Source organism: Rattus norvegicus, chromosome 4, assembly GCF_021556685.1.
Source record: "Rattus norvegicus strain SHRSP/BbbUtx chromosome 4, alternate assembly SHRSP_T2T, whole genome shotgun sequence".
Lineage (NCBI taxonomy): Eukaryota > Metazoa > Chordata > Mammalia > Rodentia > Muridae > Rattus > Rattus norvegicus.
In genome coordinates, this window is record NC_141537.1 from 178,784,110 (window position 1) to 178,802,048 (window position 17,939).

The following is a 17,939-nucleotide window of genomic DNA, read 5'->3' on the forward strand; positions in this document are numbered from 1 at the left end:
AGTGCTACCAGCTGTCACCAGAAGACACCATCACATGGATGCTGTTCTGCATGACTCTACCGCTGTTCTTTGCAGCATAAACATAATTCTTCCTCTTCTCCCCGAGAACAGAATCCTCAAGTGGGATTTCTAAGAGATGGGTTTGCTCACAGACTGCAGATAGACAACACAGGTATATCTGTGCCACCCACTCACATCTGAATTTTTATAGACTTTGGAGAATGTGGCAACGCTATATATGCCGCCATTTTCCCTGAAGGTTACTGGTGGATGGAGTGCCAAGACTCCACGGGAAGTGCAGCTACACGGAGCTGGCATGGGTGTGGGACTGCAGGTGAGTTTTGTTATAACAGTTACTTTGTACAACTTTGTTTTCCGTACAGGAAAGTCCAGATATCATAGCATCCTTTTCTTTTACACATCTAAGCTTTGTTTCTGAGACTCGGATGTGACCTCATTGTCCTGCTGGTCTCCGAGTCCCTCTTCACAACATTTGGGATTGTTTTCTGTCTTTACAGAGACAGACATAACAATCCCTAAAAAGAGTGTTCGCAGAGCAGCTGTGGGAAGCCAGCGATCCCTGTCTCCACGCTCAACGTGACCACTTTCTTGACCAATAGCAAAGAAAACCGCTTGATTCTGTGTTGCTGAATCTGCAGTGCAGTGTGTAAGGCGGTGTCTGTTGTATCGCTTACTTTCTGCGGCTGGGTAATAAGAATCAGGGCACATTTCCCTTTAAAATAAATTTCATGTTTTACAGGGGAGCCATTTTTCCCCTAAATGGAATTCCAGTATAGAATACTAATTCCTCCAAAGGTGCTAGTTAGTTGTGGTCCTCCCCACCACTTTAACCTATAAGTGGCTTTTCTTGGCATTAACCACATAGTCCACTGTATCTATATTTATAATTTTAACAGATCCTTCATAAATATGGAATCAGGCTATTATTTTGATAATGTGCCACTTTTCTATAAATACAGAGATAGGGTAATTACCACTAGAACTATCTGATAAAATTCAAAAATAGATAAATAATGAATAAGTCTTCCATTCAGTCATTAAAATTCAGAAAACAAAACAAAATATATTTAGCCATTATCCTTGTGATGATTTTGGCTCTCTGCCTTTAAACCACTACCGGTTTCAGCTGGCATGCAGCGAACTCCATGAATCCTGCCCGGGATGTGATGAGGTGAACTGGAGACATTTGTCAATCACAGTCCTTCAGCCAGAAGAGCGACAGTGTTCAACATGAACAACAAAATCTTAAACCATGAAAACCGACATGTGAGATGCAAAAAAGTCCAGGAAATCCCAAGTGCTGGTCAGCATGACCTATAATCTGGAGCATTCTACCAGGATATAAGACTATTCCTAAATTCCGGTCAGTTGTTACAGGTCATCATGTGGTCGTCTTGGACAGAGAACCTTTGACCTTTTTGTAACTTTGTTACTGTTGTATCTTAGAGCCTCAAGGCAGAGCCACGAAGCCATAGGTCATGTTAGCATCAAGATGTGCAGGTCTTGAGTTTTCATCCCTCTGTGCTCTCCCCGAGCCCCCACAGAGAGTGTGTTTAGTTATTTATTAATTGTTTTCTTATCGTGCTCCAGACCTTCAATTATTTGCTGCATTCGTCAACTACTATTTATCAGGTATCTGCGCGCTTTTAGCAATTTCTGTAACGCCGTCCGTGATGAATGTATTGTTTCCTTTATTTAAGGTGACCGTGTCTGCTGCTGCAGAAGCAGTGTGAGGAGATGAATGCACGTTTCAAGCAACACAACCTTCCACTCCCTTCGTTTTTCAACGCTAAACACTTATTTGGACCACACTATGCCATGGCGTGCTCCACCGTAATCATCGACTACCATCTTAAAAAGTAAGTTTTCTCAATGAAATTCTAACACGCAATGGTGTCTACATCGGCATATTAAAGTTGGCTACGTCATGCCATGTTCTGAGACTGGAGAGGCAAGCGGGGGCCAAGGGCTTACTGTGCCCAGGGAACGATGTAGGAGATTCCGGTGAATCGCCTTGATCCTAGCCACAATGCCCAGGAGGCGCAGGGAGGCGCATCGGTGGTGGTTTACCACTGCTCATCTTCTCGTCTCCTCTCTTTAGAAGAGCAGAGAATTGGACACGGTCCTTCAGGAATGATGGAGGCAGAGCGGTTTGTGAACTGGAAGCCTCAGAGTCTCGCAAGATGTGAGTATTGTATAACACTGTAGCTAGGGAAAAAATCCGGGACGCTTTCTGTCCACGCACAGAGATGAAGCCGCTATCGCACCTGTCCGTAAACCTGATCGAGGCTGTTCCTCGTCTAGCAATCGCTTTCTTTCTTTCTTTCAATTACGTTTAGTGACTCTGAAATGACTTTTTAAATGGAAAAAAAAACCTTCATGTTTTTTCACACTATGTAATTTGATCATGTCCTTCTCTCCCTGTAGCTCCTCCCAGTTTCCGCCCATCTCTCCGGAGACCCACCCGACTTTATGGTTTTCTCTCTCTTCTCCCCCCGCACAAAAATGACCCCCCCAAACAACAATTAAAACAAATAAAAATCCAGGATGACCAAAAAAAAAATATGCTAAAATGGAACACAAAGCCCACAGAAAACATGGAGTCTGTTTTGTGGTTTTTGCCGGCCAACGACTCCTGGGCACGGGGCCTGCTCTGGAGTGTGGTTGATACACCCAGTGCCACAAGATTGGAGAGAAATAGCTTCCCCTTTGCCAGCAGGTATCAGTTGCAAATAATTTCTCGGCTGGGAGTGGAACTCCATGTCCGCTTCTCTCTCAGCACTGGGGCCTTGGATCTAGTCATCCAGTTCACATGTATGAATGTATTTACTCAGTTCACATGTATGAATGGTCTGCCTGCACGCATGTGAGTACATTGCACGCGTATTTAGTGGCCGGAGGCCAGTGAAGAGTGTCCAATATTCTGAGGCTAGATTTAGAGGCGGTTGTGAGCCGCCAAGTGGATGCTGGGAAATGAACCCCCGGTCCTCTGAAAGAGCAGCTTGTGCTCCCCCTAACCACTGGGCCACCTCTCTGGCCCCGTAACCTGTTTCTTGTATTTTATCGAGTGAGCAGACCTTCAACACTCAATAATGTTGCTTACTTTTCCACTTTGTTGAGATTAAAAAGGAACTAAGCATGTAATATAGAAGAGTGTTTCTGAAACAACTTCCTTTTTAGAAGCCAAAGATTGCTTCAAAGGAAGCCCGCACTCCTTTTCCGCCTGGAACCACGGAGGCTGTACCAGAGAAGAAAAAGAAGGTTGCCGCTGTGCCAGAAACCCTTAAGACAAAGGTTCCCGCTGAGTCAGAAACCCTCAGAAAAGCAAAGGAGTTGAAGGTGAAGCACCAGAGGAATAAGATTGCCCTGAAGATACTGCAAAAGTCAAGGCAGAAGCTCATCTAGGAGAAGGAAGAGTATCAGGAGTAGAGGCAGATGGACCAGACTGAGATTCGCATGACTGGGATGGCAAGTTGAGCTGGAAACGTCTATGTGCCCGCAGGACCAAAATTGGCCTTGGCCATCAGAATCCCAGGTATCAATGGAGTAAGCCCAAAGGGGCGGACAGTGTTGCAACTGCTTCATCTTCTAAAGATCTTCAGTTGCACCTTTGCTAAGCTCAACAAAGCTTCAGTGAACACGCTGGGGATTGTGGGACCGTACATTGCATGGGGGTGCCCTAACCTGAAGTCAGTAAATGAGCTCACCTACAACTGCGGCTACGGCAAGATCAGTACAAACGGATTGCCTTGACCGATAGTTCCTTGATTGCTTGATCTCTTGGTAAATTTGGCATCATCTGCATGGAGGATCTAATTCACGAGATCTATACAGTTGGGAAACGCTTCAAGGAAACAAATAACTCCTTATGGCCCTTCAAGTTATCTTCCCCATGAGGTAGGATGAAGAAAAGACAGCTCACTTGTAGAAGGTGGAGAAGCTGGCAACAGGGAGGAGCAGATAGACAGGCTTATTAGACGGGTGAACTAAGGGGTCGCCCATGGTCTTTTTATAATCTGGTCAGTTAATAAACAGTCACAGCTTGGGGGAAAAAAGCCCAATACAATTTTAAAGACTTAAAAAGGCAAGTGAATACTTCAAAGGAATTTAAAAGTTATCGTTTGTTCATTCATTTGCCTGTGGTCCAACCTCAAGTAAGGAAGAAAAGATAAATAGGAGAATAACTTACTCAACGCATTTTATGTAACGTAGAGTCCTTGATTAATTTTATAAATTTAATAACAAGTGGATCAGTAATAAAGTGCTTCCTCTCAAACAAAAGAAAAAAATCTGACCAAGTATTTAATAAAGATTTCTGCTAGAGAGCCAAAGAACTGACCATTTTATCCTTTATTATAAACTATATGTGTGTATCAAACCCTTCTTTCCCTCAAGTCCAACAGAAACCTAAAAACAAGCTCTAAGAAAGGTGGTATGAGAAAGCAAAACCATGGGCTGAGTTACAAAAATGTGGAATAAATACTAAAAAGTTTGTGAAGGGGCTGGGGAGATGGTTCAGTGGCTGAGAGCATTTGCTGCCCTTGCAGAGGACCTGAGTTTGGTTCCTAGCACCCACATGTTAGCGCAAACCATCTGTATCCCCAGTCTCAAGGCCTCCTCCGGTCTCTGAGGGGCTTTGCATGAACATGATGTTTATAAACTTAGACATACACATGAAAAAATTAAAATCGTATATAAAAATACACATATGAATATAAAAATCTTTAAAAGAAAAGATAAATGTTTAGCAAATCAAATTAAACAATGTATGAAAATACATCCAAGAAAAAGTCGTGGGCTCACAATTTGATACTGATTTTAATGTGACAAACCACCAGATCAAGAAAGAAAAAAAATGATCATCACACTGTATATAGAGAACATTAGTTACAACTTAAAATTTCTAATGCCTTCCGATTTAAATCTTAGCTAACTAAATAAGAAGAGAAATAATTTAGCCTGAAATATAATATCTGAAACAGAAGGGTTAATCCTTATATTTTATTGGAATGGGTAAAATTATTTCCTTCAGACTTAGGGACAAGATTTGATGTTCTCTGTTCAGCTGGTTTTGAATTAAATATTCAAACAGTATCATAAGACAAGAAAAATAAATAAATGTGTTTGGAATAGAAGAAAAGAAATAAGTTGTCATTATGTATAGATGATATGACAGTGTACATAGAAATTGAAAGCAATCAAATGCATATTACGGGCTGGAGAGATGACTCAGCAGTTGAGAGCACTTCCTGCTCTATCAGAGGACTGGAGCTGGGATCTCAGCTTCGTGCGGGACCGCTCAAAGGAGCCTCAAATTGCAGCTCCAGGCACTTTGACCCCCTCCTCTGGCCTCTGAGAACTGCACATTAACTTACTAGCAACACACAGACACACACACACACACACATACACACATACACACACACACACACACACACACACACCACTTAAAAATAACAGTGAAGGTTTTTGAAAAGTAAAGTGATATAAACTAAGAGTTTAATATTTTTTGCAATTTAATATCCACTTTAAAACATTGGCAACCAGCTATTAGAAATTGTAATTTTTAAAAATTAATAGTTATCATTTAAAAGAGAGTTTAAAAGTGAAACATTGTTGGAAATCAATCTAGTACAGATACTGTTTCAAAGCATGATCCACAATTCTGTGACAATTTCCCTGTGAGAAGATGGAATCTGAGAGTTCCTTGGGCATCTGGGGTAGACCAGTAGGATATAGTAGAAGTGACACTGCCAGTTCCAGGAGGCAGATCTCCAAGAGATGGGCTGTCTGCACCCTGTACTATGATGCTGGCTCTATGAATGCCATGAGGCCATATGGAGAGAGGAGAGGATGGCACACTGTCTCTGGACTCCTCAGACCTCCAATTGGATGCATAATAAGGACTTTGTGGGTACAGCCACACACCTAAGCTGGTGGGAGCCACAAAGACCATGGGGAGAGTTTGCTTTTAGGTCAGTTTGGTGTGGGTCCATTGTGTTAAAGTAGAGCAATCTTTATGTATCTTTCAAAAATCACTGGACACACACAATTCCACAAAGATCCCCTCTGTTGCTATGTGATACTCTGAAAGACTAACATAGATGAGGTCTTTTCATATACCAAAAATTATCTTGAAGTTGGAGTTTGTCATGGTGTTGGAACCCAAGAGAAACAGCAGAGAGCTTAGAAAGGAACAATCCAGATACAAAGACATTCGGTCTAATTCCATCACACTGCAGCCTGGTTAAGACAATGGCATTTAACAATTATTAATGTATATTGACTGTCCAGAGCGATGGGCTTCATACTAAGGATAATACATTCCCTTCAGTTATATCATGGACTTTGAATGTATTCACCACAACTTTTGTCCTGGTCTCTTCAACTAGCGTGTGTGTGTGTGTGTGTGTGTGTGTGTGTGTGTGTGTTTATGTGCATGTCTGTGTTGTGTCTCTGTGTGTATGTGTGTGTTTATGTGTGTGTGTATGTTTCTGTGTATATGTGTGTGTGTATATGCGTGTCTGTGTCTGTGTGTCTGTGTTTGTGTGTATATGTGTCTGCGTATATGTGTGTGTATATGTGTGTGTCTGTGTGTATATGCATGTCTGTGTATGCGTGTTTGTGGGTATATGTGTCTGCATGTCTGTGTTTATGTGTATATGTCTGTGTGCATGCATGTCTGTGTATGTGCCTTTGTGTCTGTGTGTGTGTGTATATGTGTCGGTGTGTGTTTGTGTGACTTTACGTGTTTGTGTCTGTGTATGTGTGTGTTTATGTGTGTGAATCTGTGTTTCTGTGTTTCTGTGTGTGTATATGTACCTGTGTTTATGTGTATGTGTGTGTGTATGTGTGTGTTTATGTGTTTATGTGATGTCTGTGTATGTGTTTGTGTGTATATGTGTGTGTGTGTCTGTGTGTGTTTATGTGTTTACATATATGTCTCTGTGTGTGTTTGTCTGTGGGTGTGTTTATGTATGTGTGTTTGTGTGTGTGTCTATGTTGTGTGTGTGTGTGTATAAGTGTCTGTGTGTATGTCTGTGTTTATGTGTGTATGTCTGTGTTGTGTGTGTGTGTATAATTATCTGTGTGCATGTGTGTGTCTGTGTGTTTATGTGTATGTGTGTGTTTATGTGTGTGTGTACACATGTCTGTGTTTTTATGTGTGTATGTAGGTATGCATGTCTGTGTTTGTGTGTATATGTGTCTGTATATATCTGTGTGTCTGTATGTGTTTATGTGTATATGTGTGTCTATGTAGCATGTCTGTGTTTTTATGTGTTTATGTGTGTATGCATGTCTGTGTGTCCCTATATATCTGTGTGTCTGTGTGTGTGTCTGTGGGTGTGTTTATGCATATGTGTGTATCCCACCTTTCATTTTTTCAAGAATGAAGTTTCTGTGGCAGAGCAGCACTTTATTGATAATGAAAGATTAGAGTTGCTATGTGCTTACACATAGTCAGTCATTAGTTCCTGGTGGAGTGTGGCTGAACATGAAAGATGAGGGTATAGGTTTCTACCAAAAACTTCAGGAGTCTTCTGTATCACAGTGTACTAAGACCTTTTCAACTTATTAAGAGTTCCTAGATCGGGGCTGGGGATTTAGCTCAGTGGTAGAGCGCTTACCTAGGAAGCGCAAGGCCCTGGGTTCGGTCCCCAGCTCCGGAAAAAAAAAAAGAACCAAAAAAAAAAAGAGTTCCTAGATCAAAACAGATGACTCCAAAGAAAAATAGACTACCTGTGCACACATATCACAAAGAGAAAAGCATATCTCTCTCAAAACCTCAATGACTCCAGGAAGGATAAATTTTTTCTCAGAGGAATGACACTTCAAAATAAATGAAAGCCACATGGAAGACCACCTGTGATATGTAAATTCTCTGACTTCCTGGTGGTCAAGTACTAGTACAGTGTAACAATGTGTGCACATAAGACCATCATGATTGAATACATGGCTTTGTACACTACTTAAAAATGTGATTGTAGAATGTTTCATTTGCTTTGATCATCACATTTGAGCCTTCAATATGATTTATTATTCTTTGAACATCTATTTTCCATTAAAGATTTTTTATATTTAAATAGTATATGTTTTCTAAAAAGTTTTCCAAATATGTACATTTCTAAATTTAAAAATTTATATATAATCTTTCAGAATGCAATACAAACATTGCAATAGAAACAAATTTTAATTATTAAATTGATAAGTGAACAAAATTCCAGTTAAAAATATTTTTTGAAGAGAAGGAACAACTGAGGCACGTGGGGCCTGTGTGTATTTCCAGGAGAAACACATGATAGCACAATTTTGAAAAATAATTTAGTGTTAGTGATGACACACATATTGTACAACTAAATGTAGAACACACTAAGCTCTTACATTGGGCAGGGAATGAGGCATTGGGAGGTGGTAAATGGCTTGACACTCAAGCATGAGGACTGAGGTACAAGTCTCCTGCATCCACACAGGAACCAAGTATGGATGGCTGAGCATGTAATCCCAGTCCCAGGAAACGGAGACAGGAGAATTCCTATCTGGAGGATCAGTAAGAGATGGTGTGCAAAACTCAGAGAGATGGAGAAAGACATTTGACACTGACTTCTGCCCTCTGCACTCATGTGTACACAGATAGATATGCATACATACACGTAAGCACATATGTATCACACAGACATGATACATATGCTAGCACCAGATGCCACGTACAGGAGTGTTGCAGAACCACACGAAACAGCAAGAATCAAGGCGCAGGGTGAGGCTTAGTGGTAGGACATTTGCTTAGCATGCACAAGGTTCTGGCGTTTCAAAATAAATCTACCAAGAGTGAAATGAATTAATGTAAATTAAATGGTTCAGTAGAGAAATTAGGGAAATAGATCAGCAATTTTCTAAAGGCAGTGAGAGATCAAAAATGTATCAACTTACATCACGCAAAATCACGCTATGTTTTTATTTAAAAGTATGTATAGTGGAAGAAATAAACTCCAAGGCATTGAGGGAACCAAGAGTCAGGACCTGTTCCCCTGAGGCATACCACTGGAGGACTGCATGCAGAGATGTTCCTCGGAGCTACAATTGTATGCCTAGTTTCAGCCTTTATACTACAGAGGGTTTTTTTGGTACATTATTATCTGTTAATCTCATTGCAAATAGTCTACAAATATTTAAGATGTTTTAGTCAGAAGTTGGCCACTGGAAAAAATGAGTAGATGTAAGGACACAGTAGAAGATACCATATGTATTTAAAACTGTGTAAGTGACCTCGTGAGAAAGCTTGATTGAAAATAAATTCAGGGAATATTTTTCTTTGGTTAGAGCTTAGAACTTAGAGGCTAATCTTCTAATCTGGCCACAAAGAAACCTGATTGCCTGTCTCTGCTTCAAAAGGAAGTAGAAAATAAAAACTGTCCACATCTGGAACATGGAGAAATAGCTTATGCTAATCTCTGATAGCAAACGAATGTCCTAGTTTGCGTTGTGTTGCTGGGCAAGCTCAGTGACCTGAAGCAGTGTGAGGGAGGAAAGGGTGTTTGGCTGATATACAGTCCCTTATCCAGGAAGCCGGGCAGGAACTCCAGGCCGGAACCCGGAGGCAGGAACCGAAGCTGTGGCCATGGAGGCACACTGCCTACCTCCAAGATCACATCCAGACTACCTTTCTAGTATAGAAGGTGCCTCCTATCATTGAAGGCACTGCCCATAGGAGGCCAGGCCATCCTACATCCATCACCCATCAAGATGATGTCCCACAGACCTGCCAATCTGATGGAGGTGATTCCATAAATGAGAGCCTCTCCCCTCAGATATGTCAAGTTGACAACCAGGATCATTCATCACAGGAAAGTGAAAGCAATTAATAATAATAATAATAAATTATTATACTTATTATTATGTTAAAAGGTAAAGATTTTAGCATCAATGTTCAAGTTTGTGACTAAGACAGCTACCACAAAACATCACTCAATCAATCTCAGTTTTGAATCAACTTCTTGATTTTTCTTCCCAAGATTGAAGATTTGTGTTTTCAGATTTGCTTTGGATATTTGTTCCTGGTTTATCTACCTAAGATGAGGCAGCAGGATCTATGCCTGAGGAGAATAGTCCATTTGTAAAGAAAAAGTATGTGTTCCGGTTTTAAAGACTTAGTCAGGGACATTGAGTATTGCTTCTGTGACTGGGTCGTGCACAGAAAGAGGTAAACTTGGAACCAGCCAACCAGAGTCACAGCCATAAAGAAACAATTCGATTTGTGATGTTCTCGTTATCTCAGAGAGCTGGCATTTGATTCTTTAAGAACTTTGAGGGGGATTGGAGAGATGGCTCAGTGACCGAGAGCACTGGCTGCTCTTACAGAGAACCCGGGTTCAGTTCCCAACACCCACATGGGGGTTCACAACCAACTGTAATTCCAGTTTTAAGGGATCTGATGCCCTCTTCTGGCTTCCCTAGGTACAAGGAATGCATGTGGTACATTAAGAAATACATGCAGGCAAAACACTCACACACATACAATAAAAATAAATCTTCAAAAGGGAAGAGAGCAGCAACAGTAGAGATGCCCATGCTTGTCCCCACTTGGTATTATGAGTATTAGTCTAGGATGTCGTAAGCTGGAGAATGAAGCAAGTCACGTTCACTGAGAAATGGTTAAGCATAGGTTTGCTTATGGAATCTCTACTCTTTTAGAAAAGCAACCACAAAAAGACTTTGGGTCAAACAAGCCGTGTCTTTATCCAAACATTAATTCAAGTATAACTTTCTGAAACTCCATTCATATTTTTGATTCTTCAAAAGTTCTCATGATAGTTTCTGTGGAGATGGTTCAATGAAGATCTGTGCCCAGTCCCCCCAAAACGACCTTAAAATCCAGGCATGGTGGTACAGACTCATAGGCCCAGCATATGGGCAGCAGGAAAAGAAGAGGGCTCAGGGATGACTGGCTGGCCAACCTAGTGTACATTGCATGTTCCAGTTCAGAGAGTGACTCTGCCTCAAAATATAGTAGATAGTAGGTAGTAGCATTACTGAGGAATGACATCCAACCATTGTTCTCTGGTCCTCATGGGCTTGAGAGAACACATGTTCCTCCCTCTCCCTCTCCCTCTCTCTCTCCCTCTCCCTCTCCCTCTCCCTCTCCCTCTCCCTCTCCCTCTCCCCCCTCTCCCTCTCCCTCTCCCTCTCCCTCTCCCTCTCCCTCTCCCTCTCCCTCTCCCTCTCCCTCTCCCTCTCCCTCTCCCTCTCCCTCTCTCCCTCTGTACCTGTGCCACTAGGCGTCCTTGTGTTTCTGGAAATTTACCTTTTGTTTTTATTTATTTATTTAAGAATGTTCTCTCCCATATCCCCCCCCATACACACACACACACACAAACACACATACTCACATACACACACACACTCACACACACACACTCAAACACCCACTCGCTCCCCCCCACTCACACACACACTCACATACACACTCTCACACACACTCAAACATACATTATAAACACTCACACAATACAGACACTCTCACACACATACTCACATATACATACACACACTCACACACACACACACTCACATACACACTCTCACACACACTCAAACATACATTATAAACACTCACACAATACAGACACTCTCACACACATACTCACATATACATACACACACTCACACACATACAATCACATACACACTCACACACACACTCAAACATACATTATACACACTCACACAATACAGACACTCTCACACACATACTCACATATACATACACACACTCACACACACATACAATCACATATACACTCACACACACTCACAAACACACACTCACACACACTTATATAAACACATTCACATTCACACACACACATACAATCACATATACACTCACACACACTCACACACACTCACAAACACACACTCACACACACTTATATACACACTCACATTCACATTCCCACACACTCACATACACTTATACAATATACGCATTCATGCAATACACACACTCTCACACACACATACACACATTCACACACATACACTCACACACACTCACACTCACACACACATACATACTCACACACACATACACATACACACACTCACACACACATACACATACACACATTCGCACACATACACTCACTCATACTCACACACACATACACACTCACACACACATACACACTCACACACACTCACATACACATACACACATTCGCACACATACACTCACTCACACTCACACACACATACACACTCACACACACTCACATACACATACACACATTCACACACATATACTCACACTCACACACACATACACACGCACACTCACATACACATACACACATTCGCACACATACACTCACTCACACACACATACACACTCACACACACTCACATATACTCACTCACACTCACACACACACACTCACACACACTCATATACACATACACACATTCACACACACACACGCACACACACGCACACACACGCACACACTCCCCTGACTATTTTGTGCTCTCATATGCAATGTATCTCTGTTCTGGAACTGTGATGTCAGTCATAGAGGTGACTTGCTCGGCCTTTATTTTGCCTGCTCTTTGATCGCCCATCACTGAGTGACATGGTTGGGCACTGGTTCATGTGCTAATTTTCCATAAAATTTTAAATTATTTTTCCAGATCCCTAAATGTTTTGACAAGCTAAGCTGCTCTGATTTATTTGCAATAACCTCAGCTCGGAGGAAGAGTGCCTTCAATTAAAATAATAACAAGTGAATGATGAATTTAAAATAAAAGCATAGGACAGCGTCAGAGAGAAGTGCACGGTGTGCTTCACAGTAGGCCACTGCAGCAGTCCCCTATGCATGCGTCACCCTCAGCATCTATGGTGGCCGTTAAAGACTCATGGGAGTTGATCAGGTCACCTGTCCTGACCACCTTTAAAAAATTCTATGTACGAGCAAATATTGAGCAAAGAAAAGGAAAGTTCTTTTTTCTTGTATGTTGGTACCATCCTGTAAATATAAGACTCCAGGATTAGGAATAACCATTTTCTTTTCATAAAGTGCATGAGTGGACAGATGCTACCTGCCCTGTTCCACCATCAGCAAACCCAATGTGTTCTGCTCACACACTCCTGTGTTTGTGCAGTGAGACACAGTTGGAGGCAGTGCTGTCAACTGCAGCTGTTTGCACCACCATGAAGTGAACACTGCAAAAGGGGCGGGCTGTTAGCTATGGAAAGCTGGTTCTCTGGGAAAGATGGATCTCTGAGAACGGCGAAAAAAGCTATGGAGATCTTTTCCAGGGCTGCGGGAGGCATCAGGTCATGAAGGTGACAAATTACCTTAAACAGAAACTGAGGTTTAAAGGCAACAGACCAGAAAGATGCTAGTGGATCACACACATGCGTTACCAAGTTCCAAATGATCTTTCTTGGCACATGGAAGTCACGGGAAGGCTGCTGGTGGTTTTAGCCTTTAAAAAGACCGTGCCTTGACAAATACAGAAGGGGGTGTAAGCAGCCAACCACTGAACTGAAAACAGGATCCCCATTGGAGGAGTTAGAGAAAGATTGAAGGAGCTGAAGGGGCTTGCAACCCCATAAGAACAGTAATACCAACCAGAGCTCCCAGGGACTAAGTCACCATCCAAAGACTACACATGGACAGACCTATGGCTCCAGCTGCATATGTAGCAGAGGATGGCCCTGTTGGGCTCCAATGGGAGGAGAAACCCTTGGCAAGACCAAGGCTTGACCTCCCATTGTAGTGGAATGTCAGGGCAGGGAGGTGGGAAGGGAGAGAGGTTAAGGAGGGGAACCCTCATAGAAGAACAGGGAGTGGGATAGGAGGTTTATGGATGGGAAACCGGGAAAGGGGATAACTTTTGCAATGTAAATAAAAAAATATCCAATAAAAAAGAAAAAGAAATAAAAAAAAGACCATGCCTTTGCATACATAAAGCGACCATAAATAAAACGAACATCGTGGATCTGTATACCATTTGTATGGGGCTCTGCAAATGGGGCCTCGTACTTACTGGGAAATGCCTGATTTATTCCCTTTGACAATCAAGGAGCATGAAGGATGAATTGTTTAGGAGTGTGTCCCCCGCCTTGAATTGGCCTTCACTTTGTATGTCTCGAAGCGTGTGGACACACGCCGTTGAAAGTAAGATGTGTTGTTACTCTACTTGGAGACAGTCACATGACAGGAGACACATCTGAGGTTCAAGGAGAACTCACCTTTCTGTTTTATTTGGGGAGGTTAAGGTGTAATTAAGACTGGAAACTGCAGAAGACAGCGCATCACTGGGGGTGCGACCTGAGGTTTTATAGCCTGGAACTCTTCCTGTTCCCTCTGCTTCCAGACTGGCCATGCAGTGTGGCAGTCTCCTGCCACCATGCTTTCTCTACCGGGAAGACTGCATCCCTTCGGAACTATGAGCCAAAGTTAACCCTTCTTCATTTATTTTGATCATGGCAACAAAACTAGTAAACTGCGTTCAAGGTCCTAGGTGAACCTGAGGCAAGGGTCTCAGCAAAGGTTGCCAATGAAGTTTACATGTCTATGAACGGAGAAGAAAACGGGTGGTGGGTAAACAGGAAAATAGCATGGCTCTTTCGGAAACCTTTATCACTAGAAGGAGAGGGATGCTATGGAAAGGCTTGACGGAAAGTTTAGAGAGACGGCAGTGTGAGATAAGCCTGCTGGGCGATTTCTCGCGAGGCACGCGTGTTATCAGTGGATGGGTCCCATTTCATGTATTGATTAATCGTCCACGGTAAGAACAGTTTTCCAAATGTTCTACGATCTCTCGGATGTAAGTGTCAGCAACATGCTCATGCTCGTTTAGGCAAGCAAACCTTTAAGACTTCTCTTCCCTATTTAAAGGCATTAAAAGATCCATTATGCACAAAGCAAAAAAAATATATCATTTGTAATATTTAGTTAGATTTAATTCTATTACCCGCACTCTGTTCTGTCCCTTGCCTCCTAGAGGACAAGGAAATTAACTAATGGGCTTTAGAAATGGCCAGTGGTACACCACTCTCTTCTAATGCTCTCAGTCATTAGCATAGGAAAACAACCGTGGTGCTCTTCTTCTGAGTGGGACACCCCCTTCCCATAGCCTTCACCTTGGTGCTATAATGGCTATGGTAAATGAAACAGCTGTCATACCCCCAGGGGGTGGTAACAATTCCAAAGAGAAATACTTACCATGGTAATATCGCATCCACGCTTTGACAGGTCTTCCTGGAACAGGGAAGAGAGGGAGACTTTTCAGGACTCTTGAGGGAGACTTCGCATGGTCTTGTTTTTGTCTGCAGTGAGTTATTTCCCTTGTCATCTGCCAAAACCCCTCTACCTTGTGCTAGGTAGAGCATGCTCTTAGATAATCCCCATTTTTAACGCTGAGAAGTGGCATTTGACATTGCTACTGGTACCCATTATAAAGCACAGGACTGGAGGTCAGAAGCCGTTCACTGGGGAGTGCCCTTCAGTACGGTGGGGCCCGGTGCACGAAGAGAAAGCCTGTAGCCACCATCTCCCCATAGATCTTCAGAAGAAAGGGAAAGAATTGCACACAACGTGATCAGCAGGGAACTCAACTCTCCAGCTCTGTGGCAGCATAATTTGGTTATTTTATACGAGTCTATCATATGCAGGCATTTCACAAATAAACCAGGGACAGCTTTGAATGCAATCTGTGTTTACTAATATGAGCTAATAAAATCTCATAATATTATTTTGTATCCCACTAATGGGCATTGCATTATAGAATGTTAGTTAAGCCGCCCATTCTTTCGGTATCTGAAGTGTTACTCGCCGTGAAGGCATGCTCAGGATAGCATGAAACATGTTGGGGAACTGCAGGGAAGAGAAGGAAGATGGAGTCTCGGTGGACCACGGAGAGGGGAGGGGCCTCAGTTGGTAAATTGCTTGCCTTGCAAGCCAGAGGGCTGGAGTTCAATGCCTAGCATCCACATACAACCTGTGTGTAGGAACCGAGACGGGCAGATCATTGGACTCCCTATCTTAGCGTGCTTGGGAATTTACAAGCCAATGAGAGACTTAGATGGAGGGTACCTGACTAATGAGGTTGACACTGGACCTTTGTAGAGGCACAGACAGATAGACAGTCAGCTGTGCATATAAACAGAGAGAGAGAGAGAGAGAGAGAGAGAGAGAGAGAGAGAGAGAGAGAGAGAAAGAGAGAGAGAGAGAGAGAGAGAGAGAGAGAGAGAGAGAGAGACCAGAGGCACACGGACACATGCACACATGCACACACGCACACATGCACACACACACACACACACACATACACAGACACACATGCACACATGCACACACACACATACTCACACACACTCATTGGTTTGGGACAAGTAAACAGAACATGCAATCTATGTTCCAGTTTGGTTCTTCTGAGACATGTTCCTTTAATTCCTTCCCAGCCCTTTCTAGATGTATGACCATAGGAAATCAATAACTAAAAGAATCCCCATCATTTGATTTCTCTGTTGGACTTATATGACTAAATATTTTCCTATGTATATTTTCACAGACTAAGTAAACTTACAGCAATGTTTTAACTCAGTAATTTTCCCCCCACAATAGATTATACTGATTATTTTGAGGGACATGCTAATAATACCCTGGTTCCTCTGAGACTGTCTCGTTTGGTAATGTTATCCCATCCTGGTTTTTCATGCTGTTGTCAACAGTACCCAGGTTCTTGTGGAGGCCACGCTCCATAGCCCACCACTGCTTTTTCTTACTGCTTCACCTGCCTTGCCCACTGCTGGGTCAATATGCTTGACAAGTCACTTCAACAATGAGTTCTGAGTTGTTTCTTTTAGGTCAGACTCTAAGGACACAGGCTTTGTAGAAGGGAAGGCATTGTGCCCATGCGCTGTAAGAGAGAATGATAACATACGAGCCCAGGCTGTTACTCAGCTGGGACCTGGGCCCACGAGATAGTGGCATCATCTTGACCCCAGTTCTGCCTCTCACAGAGGTGCCTGGAGGTTTGTTTCTGAGCTGATATGAATTTTAGTCAGGCTGACAATGACAAATAACCATTGCATTCATCTACTTCGAAATGACCCCGTCCTCACACCCTTGTGAGGTGTGTGTTATGGCCACACCCCACTTGGGGATCTGAGTGTAAAGTTGGCTCTGAGTTGTCTAGAGTTTTGCTATTTAACTATTTGGGCGGCATGGGTTATCTATGCTCTAATTATCAAAGCAAGGTGAACAGAAAGGGCAGAAATGGAGGCTGAGGAAAGAGCAAGAATTCGTAGGTCCACTGTGAGCACCTTAGCTTCCATAACTATTCTCAGGAGAGCCCAGTCCACTTCAAGTAAAACTTGCACAAGGCTCAAGACGTACACAATGCTGACCTTACTAATTCTCCCAGAGCTTATTTTTCCTCCTTGCCTGTTCTGCCACAGCATTGGCGTTTTGTGAAATGAACTTCTACTTTGTACTCAGGTGAATGGTTGCTTAGGGAGAGATTTTAGTTCTATGCATTTGTGATTAAGTTCCCCTGGCTGTCCCTTCCCCCAGCACTGCCTTGGCACTCCATGACCACCTCAGTACCATTCTGTAATCTTAGAGATGGCTACTTGGCTTAAGCGGGCATCCAGTTTCTACACCGACACCTCTACTCACTTGTACACAAATCACCATTTGTAATTAATGTAGAATAATCAGTGACTTTTCAACTATGTAAATATCTCCTCCTCCTTGTCTGCCAAATTTTCAATTGCATGCAGTAGTACTTCCCCCGCATTAATTACTACACTGTCGTGAAGGTAACAGAGGGCGATTTGTCGGCTCATCCTTCGATGCGTACTGGACGGCATTGTCTCAGAGAAAGGCATCCCCACTGGTCTTGCCTCTGCT

The 17,939-nt window shown here is 42.6% G+C and overlaps 1 pseudogene; it reads left to right on the forward strand.

Moving 5' to 3' along the window:
• The first annotated feature begins 238 nt into the window (after nt 1–238).
• On the forward strand, nt 239–4,229 carry LOC147995136 (large ribosomal subunit protein uL30-like; annotated as a pseudogene).
• The last annotated feature ends 13,710 nt before the right edge of the window (nt 4,230–17,939 follow it).